This window comes from Chlorocebus sabaeus, chromosome 25 (assembly GCF_047675955.1).
Source record: "Chlorocebus sabaeus isolate Y175 chromosome 25, mChlSab1.0.hap1, whole genome shotgun sequence".
NCBI lineage: Eukaryota > Metazoa > Chordata > Mammalia > Primates > Cercopithecidae > Chlorocebus > Chlorocebus sabaeus.
This window is the reverse complement of record NC_132928.1, coordinates 25,126,367-25,139,822: the sequence shown is the minus strand read 5'-3', so window position 1 is coordinate 25,139,822 and position 13,456 is coordinate 25,126,367. Positions and strand designations below refer to the sequence as shown.

General features: G+C 50.2%; 1 protein-coding gene across 16 annotated transcripts in view; it reads right to left on the bottom strand.

Annotated features, from left to right (window-relative positions):
* Positions 1-13,456, bottom strand: part of PLEKHA6 (pleckstrin homology domain containing A6) — a 157,071-nt gene that overhangs the window by 130,252 nt on the left and 13,363 nt on the right. Inside the window, exon 1 of one of the 16 annotated variants that reach the window (XM_073011600.1) lies at positions 8,861-9,181. The exons of 13 other annotated variants lie outside the window; for them this stretch is intronic. The gene's annotated coding sequence lies outside the window, so the exon portion shown is untranslated. Of the gene's footprint in view, positions 1-8,860; positions 9,182-13,456 lie in introns of those variants that run through there. 2 more of the 16 variants (XM_007988831.3, XM_073011597.1) reach the window with 2 other exon arrangements.

Here is a 13,456-nt window from a genome sequence, read left to right as displayed (position 1 = left end):
GCTACCGAGCAGCTGGGATGCTGCTGGCAGGACTGGCCCAGGCAGGGGGAGTGGGGTGTGGGGGGAAAGTGACCTACGTGCCTGAGATAACTAAGTTCCTGCTGTCAGGGGCCACCTTTCCCTTTGACATGTTTCCCATGAAGCAGGCTCCCCCAACTTGGGCATGAACCACAAGCCGTCCTCCCCAGTTGCATCACCCAAGCCGAACCTGACCCCTCCCACCTTCTCTACAGAGTTCCAGTCGCCTCACCTCCAGGAAGGCTTCTCAGACTGAGCAGCAGCCAGCTGTCACTCAGCCTAACCCCAGGCCCTCTCACCCTCCGCCCTTCCTGAGCATATCTGGGAGTCCACACACATGCAACACGCGTGTGTCAGCATGCAGATGTGGTCTCTCTGTGAAATACGTTGGTAAAAATCATAAGGAAGCGCTAATATTTTCTTGTACTTACTATGTGCCTAGCATGTTGTAGGTGACTTGTGTGAAGTTTCTCAATGAAGCCATATAACAAGTGTATTATCCTCACTTCGCAGATAGAGCCTGAGACTTACAGAAGGTGAGGGACTTACTCAAGTCTGAATGGATACTAACCGGCAAAGAGAGGGTGAGGCTGTGTAGGGACCAGAATTCCTTCAGAATTCCTTCAGCTCCTGCCCTCCCCAAGCTCCCCCCACCAACCAATCCCCGTCCTGGTTTCAAGGTGACATTTTGAACTTTTATTAAGTTATTAAGTTTCACCATGCCTGACATGGTGAAAACTCATCTCTGCTAAAAATACAAAAATTAGCAGGCATGGTGGTGCACATCTGTAATTCCAGCTACTCAGGAGGCTGAGGCAGGAGAATCGCTTGAACCTGGGAGGCAGAGGTTGCAGTGAGCCGAGATCTCGCTACTGCACTCCAGTCTGGGTGACAGAGCGAGACTCTGTCTCAAAAAAAAAAAAAATTATTTAGGCCAGGTGTGGTGGCTCACACCTGTAATCCCAGCACTTCCAAGGCCAAGGCAGGCAGATCACTTGAGGCCAGGAGTTCGAGACCAGCCTGGCCAACATGGTGAAACCCCACCTCTACTAAAAATACAAAAATTAGCCTGGCATGGTGGCACGTGCCTTGTAATCCCAGCTACTCAGGAGGCTGAGGCAGGAGAATTGCTTGAACCCAGGAGACAGAGCTTGCAGTGAGCCAAGATTGCACCACTGCACTCTAGCCTGGGCCATAGAGCAAGAAAGAAAGAAAGAAAAAAAAGGACTATCCAGTGCCAGACATTTTGTTCATATTATTTTATTTCATTTCATCCTCACCTCTGAGAAGACTTCAGTCTCCTAACAGGATAGCTTAGGAAACAGAGACCCAGAGAAGTTAAGTAATTTTCCCAAGGTGAGACCCGGCTTAAGGTTCCTGCCTTGGGGAACCCCCTAGGAGAGTCTATCCTTTTCTTTTTTGGCCTCCAACATGTGTAGCATATGCCTCTATCATATACAGCATGGTCGTTTGTTCACTCATCTGCTCCCTTACAAGACTGTGAGTTTAAAAATGTATTTCTGACCGGGCACAGTGGCTCACGCCTGTAGTCCCAATACTTCGGGAGGCCGAGGCAGGAGGATCACTTGAGCCCGGGAGTTTAAGACCAGCCTGGGCAACAAAGTGAGACTCAGTCTGTATGAAAAATAAAATAATTAGCCAGGTGTGGTGGTGCACGCCTGTGGTCCCAGCTACTCAGGAGGCTGAGGTGGGAGGACTGCATGAGCCTAGGAGGTCGAGACTACAGTGAACTATGATTGTGCCACTGCATTCCAGCCTGGGGAACAGAGTGAGACCCCATCTCAAAAATAAATAAATCAAAATAAAAATTCATTTTTGCAACCTAGTACCTGCCTGGAACATAAAGAGCATGCAGTAAGTATGTACCCAAAGAAAATGGTAGGGTCAGGCTCCCAAGTTCTACTCACCACTTAATTCCATGCTGTCTCTACCACATCACCCTGTCTCATTCACTCAGCCAGTCAAAAAGCAGTTACCAACCATTTTGTACCTGGCTCTGTGTGAAACATCCCAGATACAAATAAGACAAATCAGGCCATCTCTTGCCTTGAAGAAGTACAGAGGAGTGAGACGCAAGACTGAGGAGAACAGGGAATAAATTCCCCACCACTGCCCCATCCAAGGCTTTCTCATGACCATTTCTCTGTGCCCGCTCCTTGGGCCTAACCCTCCCATCCAAAGCTTCATATATCCAACCAACATTTGTTGAACACCTACTATGTGCTAAATACTGCCCTCTAATCACTCATAGTTGGGGGGAGAGTTGGCAGGATTAGATGACAATGGAGTCAGGAATTACTGGACAGTAGAGAAGTGATTGAGAAGGTCAGAGTCCAAGAAGCAGTGGCCAGGACCACCGGGAGCATATGGAGAACTTTAAAGAGCTTTCACATTTGATGTGATCGTGGACTTTCAGGTCACATTGCTTCATATTCACACCTACTTCCTACACTAACTCATTTGATTCTTGGTGATGAGGGCAGGGCGGCAATTATTATTCCCATTTTAGAGATGAGGATACTGAGGCTCAGAAGGGGAAGAGCATTGGGTTAGGAAGAGGAAACCTGGGTTCTAGACTTCACTTGTCATTCGAACAGTTCTCAGCACTACGCCTCTATCACCACACTCCCACCCGCACCACCCCACCAAAGCAAGTTTTTCTTCCCTGCTCCCATCCCCTTCAATTCCCCAGTGAGACAGCCCCGGTTTCAAGTGACGTTAGCAGGATTACTGGATAGCCTGGATCCAGTCCCTGGATAGCCCATTGCTGCTCATGTGATCCCAGGAACCAAGCAAAACCAGAACAATGACCGCACCACCTGAGGCTAGGTAGAATTTAAGAGGCTAATTGCAAGCATTTGGCTAATTAAAAGCAAATTGGAACCTGCAATTATAGATGCCTGTTCTTCTCAAGTCATGATGAGCCAGACTGAGTGGACATGATGATGTCAGAGCTAAGGAGGGACCTCACCTCCTCCTTAAGGAGGGCCCTAGGCCGTCTCGCTGCAGAAGTGGAGCTCCAACTAACCGGAGGAAGTCATAGCTGAAACCAGTGTGGACCAGCTACCCTGAAGCCTCAGCACTGATGCATGTTTATCAGATCAGCACTGGCACCTCCAGCTCTATTTCCTGAATTCACACATTAAGGATCAATCCTCCACAGAGACTAAGTGGGTGACCTGGGAGAACTTGACAGTATCTCTGAATACCAGCTAAACACATTTCCCACCAATCCACCTCAGCACCTGTCTGGTCTTTGAGTTAAAGCCTTGCATTCTGAAACATGATGTTCAGTGACCGACATTTGTGTGATTATTCTCAGTTTACAAAGCACTTCCATGTATATTACTCACCTAGGTATCAGCTAGGTAGGTGGTAGTGATACAAACTCCAGTTCTCAGGCTAAGAAATGAAAGCTCAGAAGGATTAAGTAACTTCTGCAAATCATATGGCTACTACTTGGGCCAGGATTTGAACCCATGTCTTCAAATTCCAGATGAGCCTTCTCTCCACAACCACAGCAGGAGCTAACACATGGATCATAATTAGTTTATCAGATCAGCTTGTGCTACTTTTGAAAGTGCAAAGAGGTCTCATGGGAATGAGAAATGCTGGGTAGATTTGACAAGGAAGAAATCCAAGACAGGATGTGCACATGGCCATGCAGGGGCGTGGATGGGGCTGCAGGAGTACCAGCTTCAGTGGAGTATCCTATAAGCCAGGAGACACTAGAGGGCCAACTCCCTTCATCCATGCACCTGCCAGAGGAAGCCCCCAGCAAGTGTGCCATTCCAGGAGATTCTCCTGGAGGAAGTGGCTACCCTGGGCATGTGTGTGGCCACCTCACCACATTCTGTGCCAGTGAGGCCACAGTTCATGTGGGGGCCCCAGGAAAGCTCAAGAAAGAACTTGAGGGTCTTTGGAGGAACAGGGGCACTCAGCCTTGAACAAGGAGACTTGGGAGGGCTTGGAGGAAGACAGATGATAATATCTATCTTCAGATATCTATGTTTCTCATGCAAATCAACAAGGTAATAATAACAAACACACTTGTCACTTATTTTGCTCAGCAGGATTCTATGTGCTTTGCATATGTAACTTCATTTATCTTCACAAGAAGCATTATCTTCATTTTACAAATGGAGAAACTGAGGCACAGAGCAGTAAAGCCACTGTTAGTATCATATTACTGATAAATGGTAGATTCCAGATTCAACCTGAGTTTGACCCCATAACTATGTTTTGTTTGTTCGTTTGTTTGTTTTGAGACAGAGTCTTGCTCTGCCATCCAGGCTGGAGTACAGTGGCATGATCTCAGCTCACTGCAACCTCCGCTCCCAGGTTCAATTGATTCTCTTGCCTCAGCCTCCCAAGTAGGTGGGACTACAGGAACCCACCACCACACCTAGCTAATTTTTGTATTTTTAGTAGAGACAGCGTTTCACCATGTTGACCAAGCTGGTCTCAAACTCCTGGCTTCAAGTGATCCACCCCCTTCAGCCTCCCAAAGTGCTGGGATTACAGGCGTGAGCCACTGTGCCCGGCCAACTGTGATCTTAATGACTCTGTACACACTGCCTTTTAAGAAAAGCCAAAGACTCAAACACATAAATATGTTTATTATATGGACATATTATATATTGCATTGCTATTAATACGGACAATGTCACATTTGATAAGTCTCTTTTTAAAAATTGTATGTCTTGCTCCCAATCAAACAAATGGATTGAAACAATACATGAAAACCATGAAAAAGATTGTAATACTCAATGTTGATGCTCATGGCACAAAAATCCATTCTCAGACACAGCTGCTGGGAATGTAAATTAGTGCTTTTGAACAAGGAATTTGGCAAAATATTTTAATAATGTAGCAATTTCACTTCTAGAAATGCAACCTAAGGGAAAAAATTATTGATAAGTGTGAAGATTCAGATATTTATATGTTCATTGTAGCCTTGTTTATAAAAGTAGAAAATTGGAAATACCTAGTTTCACATAGGGGTTAAATCAGCAAATAAATTGAAAAGGTATATGATGAATATGAGGCAGCCACTTTAAAATGATGTTGTAAAGGCCAGGGGTGGTGGTTCACGCCTGTAATCCCAGCACTTTGGGAGGCAGATGTGGGTGGATCACTTGAGCCCAGGAGTTCAAGACCAGCCTGGCCAACATGGAGAAACTCTGTCTCTACCAAAAATACATAAAATTAGCCAGGTATGGTGATATGCACCTGTAGACCCAGCCACTTGGGAGGCTGAGGTAGGAGGATCACTTGAGCCCAGGAGGTTGAGACTGCAGTGAGCAGAGACTGCACCACAGCACTCTAGCCTGGACAACAGAACAAGGCCCTGTCTCTAATAATAATAATAATAATAATAATAATAATAATGATGCTGTAAAATAATATTTAATAATATGAAAAAATGCTTTCCATTTAACTGACAATAATACACATCTGGGCCAAGATTTTAATGATATATATACATATTGTGATGATAAATCTAGACATATATTCATGCGTGAATTCATAAAAGTACAAATATACCAAAATTAAAATTATATATCAAATCTATGGGTAATTCTTAACTTTTCTTTAGGTTTTCCTATGTTTCTAAATGACAATGTATGACTTTTATACTCACAGAATAATAATTATTTTAATGTATACCCTTCATCATATTAATTCTATGCCTTGGAATTTATCCTAAGTCACTCAAAGCACAGAAAGAGCCTTACGAACAAAAATGTTCCTCCTGTGCTATCTGTAAAAGGAAAATAAAGTAACAACTTAAATGTCCAGTACAGAAATGATCATGTAAAACATAGGACATCCACACACTGACTATTATATACTATTTTAATCAAAAGAAAACTATTTTTATCACCATGTAAAAGAGAGAGGTGACTTGTTCTGCACAGCTTCAAAGAATCAGAACCAGAGGGTGGAACTTAGAAGTCGGCAGATTTTGATTCAACATAGAAGAATGTTCCAACCACAGAGGAAGCTGCCTTGTGAGGTAATGAGCTCCCTGTCGCTGAAATTATCCAAGTGAGGCTGCTGCTTCTGTCAGGGAGGCTGAGGAAGGCTCATCTGGATGTGGAGGGAGTCTGGACTAGATAGTCTCTGAGGGGCGTCTGAAGGCTGAGGGTGCTGAGCAGGAGCCCCCGAACAGAGAGATGGCCGAGAGAAGGCTTCTCGGCCCACCCTCAACTTCTGTTCCTTCTGCTCCCACTTACTCTAAATGTCTCCCAAAATACAGTCGTTTTTCCCTCTCTGAATGTGCTTTCAGCGGTTGGAGACTGGCCCGCTAAAGTCCCCTCATTAAGCCCTGGCTTCCAGAGCCCCTTCGCCTCACCCCAGAGCTCAGGGGAGTGCAAATCCTGCAGCTCTCTTGTGAGGCCCAGCTCCAACCTTCCTCTGGGGGGGCCCATGCGTGCGCCAAGACCAGTGCCATTGACCTCAGCAAATTCACAACAGGCTGTGAGGAAGACGATGAGGCAATTGGCTCGGAGAACAGAACCGCAGCCTGTTCAGCCCCAGTTGACACCATGCTCCCATCTGCTGTTGCGGCTTCTTCACTCTGGCCTAGGCCAGCCCCTGGACCAAGAGAGCTCACTCTGTGAGCCCAAGCCTGCAGGCTGGGCCTGGGCAAAGTGGGGGCTTTGATGTCAGCCCAGGAGCCAAGGTGGCTGCCTCCCTCACTGACTGGGGGATCAGTAATTATTTCATTTACAAGCAGGAATAATCCAACTCAATAATCCAGGCAGACACATTCAAAGTAATTATCTGTGTAACACGTCCTGCACCATCACCTTCCTAGGAAGGAGGAAAAGAAGCCTAGCCCAGCAAAAAAAAAAAAAGGGGGGGGGGCCCCCATTGTCTGCAGCCTGTGTGCAGCAGCCCGCCAGGATTAATTACACACCAGTGCTAACACATTTATCACCTCGACACTGATTGGAAAACCAAGGACTTTTAATAATTCATATCTGTGGCTCAGCACTCTGCGCCCTTGTGTGGAGACACAGAAACCTGCTTGTTTCCATAAGGAAAGCCCAGTGGCAGTGCCAGGCGGGGAGCCCTCCGCCCCTGCTGCCACCCCAACCTGGAGACAGGCCCGAGCCTAGCTGCTCCCACCTCCCCTCCACCCACCAGCAGGGTCTGCTCCTGTCCTGCTGAAGCTAAAATGCAGCTGCGGCCGGGCGCGGTGGCTCATGCCTGTAATCCCAGCACTTTGGGAGGCCGAGACGGGCGGATCACGAGGTCAGGAGATCGAGACCATCCCGGCTAACACAGTGAAACCCTGTCTCTACTAAAAATATAAAAAAATTAGCTGGGCGTGGTGGCGGGCGCCTGTAGTCCCAGCTACTCGGGAGGCTGAGGCAGGAGAATGGCGTGAACCCGGGAGGCGGAGCTTGCAGTGAGCTGAGATCAAGCCACTGCACTCCAGCCTGGGTGACAGAGCGAGACTCCGTCTCAAAAAAAATTAAAAAAATAAAAAAAATAAATAAAATGCAGCTGCTCGGGGGTGAAAGCTGGCGACTGAACTGTCCTAGCCACAGGAGCCCTCTTCAGTTTCATACTCTTCCAGGGTGGCCTGGAAGACAGGATTTGGGAGATTTGTAGGGCAGGTGCCCACAGTGCCCCCGCACCTACCCAGACAGTGGGCTCAGGCAGATACCTGCCAGCGAGGACCCTGCCCCACCATGCAGGAGACCCTCAGCAGAGTGCACCACTCAAGTGATCAGATTGGGGGTAAAGGGTCTACAGGGCTTTGAGAAGAGCCTCCAATCCCTGAAGTCTGCAACCTCCTCTGACATCAGCTCTGAGCTCCAGCCTCCTCCCCACCAACTTCCACCCTCCTGCAGCTCTCCCTCCCCACTCCTGTGCCCCGGGGATGGCTCTCCCTCTATCCCGGTTCTCCATCTCTGCTCTCCCAGGCTCCACAGCCCCTTTGCCTGCCCTGGCTGGCATGTTGTCTCAAAGAGCATTTCCCAGGAGCCTCTTCTCCCTTCTTCTCCCTTCTTCTCCTCCGCCCCCACCACTTTCCTGTCTCGCCCCACTTCCCTCCCCTTCCACTGTAGCCCTCCTTACCCTTCTCTGGCCAGTTCCCCAACTGTCCTCCTTTCCCCAGACTCCTCACACAATACCTCAAGGCTCTTAGCTGGCTGCAGCCTGGTGCCATCATTATAAACGTCATCCCCTCATTCCCTGCCCTCCTCCACCACATACCAGGCTCCAGCTCCTTCAGGAGCTCCTCACTAAATCTGAGACCCCCAGAGCTCAGATGCCTCCTAGAAATTGGAATCCAAGAGCCTCTGTCATTCTTCGACCCAACCTCTAACCCATAAGAATGATACACACCCTGACCCTCCCCACCCTGAGGAAGGTGAGCCCCTGGGGCTGACCTGAGCCTGACCCTGGACCCCCTTCATCTCTCCTTCCTGTTGGTAGGATTAAAGGGAGGGTGGGCTGGCGTCTCTGTGCTAGCCTGCTTGGGGAACCCTGCTGGACCCTAGGAAGCTGCCAGACCCAACGCTGCCCTCATCCAGGAGATGCAATTCAAATGTAATCAATTTAAACAGCATCAGCCCTGACAGGGACTCTGGAGGTGGGGGTGGGGGCACAGGGAGGGTTATAATTAGCATTCTCAGCATCCATGATCCCCAAGTAAGGCTGCCAAGGATGAGGGATGGGGAAGCCAGTGCACCGCAGTGCAAGCAGCCCAGGCTCACGCGGCAGACAGGCAGCTGCCAGCCCTGACCAGAGCCCAGCCTTCCTCCTCCCACCTCATCTATGTGATGCATGAAAACAGACTCACCGGCTTCTGAGGTGTGATCCCCGCGCTGGAAAGCTCAACCTCTGCGAGCCCCAAGGCACCCCTCCCCCCAGCTCAGGCCAGCTGGGGTCCTCCTCCCCCGCCCCTGGGGCCCCCTTCTGCAGCGCGGGGCTCCGGATCTAATCTGATCTAATCAGTCATCTCTCCGGCTGGCAGGTCCCTGGCGCAGGGAGAGGATGCTGTTGTGGTGACTGCAGGATCCAGCATCTTTCCCAGGCACAGGCAGCTGTGGGCATGCTCCATCGGCTCCCCCGGGGATTTCAGGGCCACGTGACTCTCCCTCCCCAAGCTGTCACTTAGGATCAGGAGTAAATAGTCCCCGAAAAGGTTTAACTCCATCCACACCAGTGACAAGCTGCTAACCAGCCACACAGCCTGCCTGCCAGAGAGAGGATGGGGTGGCTCAGCGCAGCCTCCTGGGCCTTCCACCACCAGGACAAGGCTGCCCCCCAAAGGGGAGTAGGGCCACCGTCTGGGTGAGCTGCATTTTTAGAGTCCCCCACAAGAGACTGCAGGGAACCAGAAACTGCCCAGGAGCTTGGAATCATGTGTGGGACCTCACCCAGCCAGTCTGGTGATCACCTTTCAGCTCTGGGGTATGTCTCCAGGTGTCAGCAGGGCTTGGCTGGGGCCCTGGGGCCTCCCCATCCCTCGCCCCCACCTCAATACAGAGAATTTAGAGAAATAACATTTGGAGAGGGTTGGGGGCCACTATGAGATGCCAGGATCTTCTCCTAGCCCTCAGCCCAAATTGGTCTCTGATAACCCTGAACAAGGATGCTAGCCAAGCTATGGGGTACCCGGGTTCTGTATTATTCAGATTCAGAGGCAGAAGGACTTCAGACGATAGGGTTATAACCCTGTTTCTGCTTAGACAAAGATTGCTTTCTGCCTCAGTTTCCCTCGATCCACATCTCTCCTGGTTTCCCTCTATCCACAGATTCTCTGTGACAATGGGCAAGTGTAATAAAAACACTGATTTCATAAACAGGATCAGAAAGATGGAAAAAAAAAACCAAAAGATTCCCACCTAAACCTCCAGGCAGGCTCACTGGTCTCAGTCCCACCTGCCCCTTAAACCTGGAAACTGGGGACTGAACCAGATGAGCTTCTGGGGTCACTTCTGAATAGAGAAATCTGTCAAGAAGCAGGAGCTAGAGAAAGTGCGTCTGCAAGGCCCCACTCACATGATAATTGCATTTTTTATTTATTATTAGAACAACTTGATTACAAACTTAAGCCTCTCCTCTCCAATACAAGTGGGTCTCTCTTAGTGTGAACTAAGCACATATATCATTTTTACTAACTGAAGCCCTTATCTGTAAAGGAATGTGCAAAGGAAGGAACAGGAGCACAGACTTCCCTCCCAGGGCCTGGGAGGAAGAAGCCTGGCTGGTTGGTGTGGGGACAGTGGCTCCACACCCCACTCACACACACCACAGTGTTCGAGGAAGGCAGGGGCCTAGAGAGCTACTGAAGGGACTGTCTTTCCCACCCCAGGGCAGGCCAGGCTGGAGCCGGGAATCTGGGGTTAGGGCAGCAGACACAGCTTGGCAGCACTCTTGGGGAGGGGGACCCTTGGTCACCTCCCATTGTTCCCCTGCCCAGCTGAGATGCCAGGCCAGCCCTGCGTTGGCTATAGGAAAGCTGCTCTGCTGAAGGGGCAGACAAGTTGTGGATGAGGGCCCAGTGCCAGGCAGGACCAATCAAGCCCAACTCACCTGCCCTGGCTCTTCAGGACTTGGCAAGGCTGCCAGGTGCAGGCAGGGGGAGAGTCTGCTTTCATTTAGCCAAGATGAGGGGTTCTTGGGGGTCTCTGACCCTGCAGAGCCAATGGAGGAAAGGGGAGTTGGGCCAAGAGATTACAGCATCCCAGAGGGAGGCCAGGGAGGGGGAGAGAGACCCCAGCCCCAGACCCCACAATCCTCAGGCAGCTGGAAAAGGCAGGCGACCAACAGATGGGCCTGCTGGGCAGGTTTCCTCTCTGGCAGGCAGAGGGCAAGGGCCGCAGACAAGTCCCACGGATCCTTCGAGAAGCCTGAGCCAGACGTGTGAATGTTTCTGGGGGATCTGAGTAGCTTCGGGGACATGAGAAGCCAAAGGGAAGGTCGGTGTTGGGTGCATGCCTTTATCTGGGGGATTAAGGTGGAAGAGATGTGGTAGCATGAAGATCTTAAAGCTGCAGCAAGAACAGGTGAGGCAAATGGACCAGAGATAATAAATTCCCTTTGCTAAATCTAAGTTCTTGCTCTGCGAGCCCAGAAGAGGAGAGGCAAGCCTCACCTAAACAACTCCGGTGGGGAAGGCATGAGGCGGCGTGAGGCAAGGAGGATTCCACAGAAAGTACCTCTGCGATCCCGTCTCTCCTCTGCTCTACGATCTTTGGCCCATTGCTCAGAGGATCAAGTTCAAGCTTCCCAGGCACCTACTACGGTCTCCAAACACACACGTCCTCCCCACCTTTGTGGTGCCATCCCCACTCCCTACCGTACAGTCTTGGTGACCACTAACTTGACTGGCTCACTGCCCATTCAGTGGAACCGCATCTGCATGCGTCTCTCTTCCTCGCAGAACATGCCAACTGGATAGGAAAGGGAGCTCCATGGGATGAACTAGCTCACTGCAGCCTCCACCTCTACCTGGGCTTTAGCAATCCTTCCTCCTCAGCCTCCCAAGTAGCTGGTACTACAGGTGCACACCGCCACATGCAGCTAATTTTTTAATTTGTTTTAGAGACAGAGTCTTGCTAGGTTACCCAGACTGGTCTCCATCTCCCAGGCTCAAGCAGTCCTCCTGCCTCAGCCTACTGAATAGCTGGGACTACAGGTGTGAGCCACCATGCCTGGCTAACTATGACCTGTGTGACTTGGAAGCCCAGCTCCATCCCTGAGTAACTCAGTGACTTTGAACAAATTACTTGACTATCGAGCCTGTTTTCCTCACCTGCAAATGGGCTTCTTTGAAGCCCAGCACATTCACTACCTCTTCTCCTCGGCCGCTTCCTTCTTTACTGTTCTGGGGTGTTATCTGCCTTTCTAAGCCTAGAGCTAGTGGGGTCACTATACCAGACTGCTGCCCCAGGACTCCTGTGTTCTGTGCTGTCTGCCTTCTGGAGACAACAGAACCGCTCTTGGTGGCTCTACCGCCCCTCCCAGGGCCCCTCCTCTTCCGGGGTCTCGCAGTTCGGGTTGGGGTCTGTACTGATGAATCCCAAAGACCCAGCACAGCCTTGGAGGCTCACCGGCGTCTCACCACCCAGCCTGGAGCACACGGGGCAGAGATCTGGGCTTCTGATTTCTGCCTCCCCGCAGCCCCTCAAGGAGCGCCAAGCAGCCTGTAGGCGCGCTAGGGCCGTGGGTGGACTGCCTGCCTGCACATTCTCGCACCTTCCTGGAGGAAGCGTCCAGAACAGAACAAGGAACACCAACGGCTGGGTGGGGTTCCCTCGGTGGAGGAGCCGCAGGGGCCCAGCTTGGGAACTGGGTTATCAGGGGTGTAGCTCTGCAGAAAGCGTCCTGCCACGTCTTCCTCCCTGTCAACCTTGGGGAAGAAGAGAGGCACCCTTGGGGACATAACTGGCAAGTATCACGGCTTCAGCCGGAACGGGGGTGGGGGGGTGGGGGGGAAGGAGACAAGGGGGCGGGGGAAGACTTCCTGTTGGGCAGGAATGGGTGTTACATAGCTAGATCTTTAAGCATCAGAAAGACAGCTACCAGACCCACTATGGCTGGGATGTGGCAGGGGATGGGAAAGGTGGCCCTGTCACCTCCGAGAGGACGCCATCAGCCTGGGGAGACACTCTGTGAGCAAACCCCTGAAAGCCTTGTGGAGCCATCATGTGTGCTCTGGAGCCCTCTTGTGGATCTTTGCGGTAAGTGCAGGCAGGCTTCCAGTGCGTTTCTCCCACGTTTTAACCTTTCCCCTGTTCTCTCCTCCTCCCACCGCTCTTCCCAGTAAATGACACCTTTAAAACCACAGGCACACTCAAGAGATACGTCTGTTGTGGATACTATGAGAGTCACTTCCTAAATACCCTGAAAGAAAGAGCTTGTTGACACACAATTAACATACTTCTCTGCTCCAGGGCAGATGTCAATATTTGCTCATTGAAATTTCCCTCCCTCATCCACACTAAAAGAAACAAAATAGCTCCTCCAGTTGTCTGGCTTTTATTATTACTTGGAATCCATGTCTGAAATCGTTTGAGTTTCTAACTCATCCACCAACCAAATGTCATAAACCTTTGTGGGAACTGTGAAAATAGGAAAGAACAGCGAGTCAGTCGTTCATTCATTCACTCACTCATTCAGCAGGAACTTACTGAGCACTTCCTTTGTCCAAGCAAGGTGCCAAGGATGCTGGGAAGCAGCCGTGCCATCATGCTAAGATGTGAAATCAAGCACACATGAGGCTGCCTCCCCGCTTGCTTTCTATTAATACAAGCTTTGTAACATTGAGTAACACATACGAAGAGACAGTTTTTCCATTATTTGCTAAAACCGGGATGATAGGACCTCCTCATAAAGGTGCGGTGAGGAGTAAATGAGATAATGTCATAAAGCACTCAGCTCCTACAGT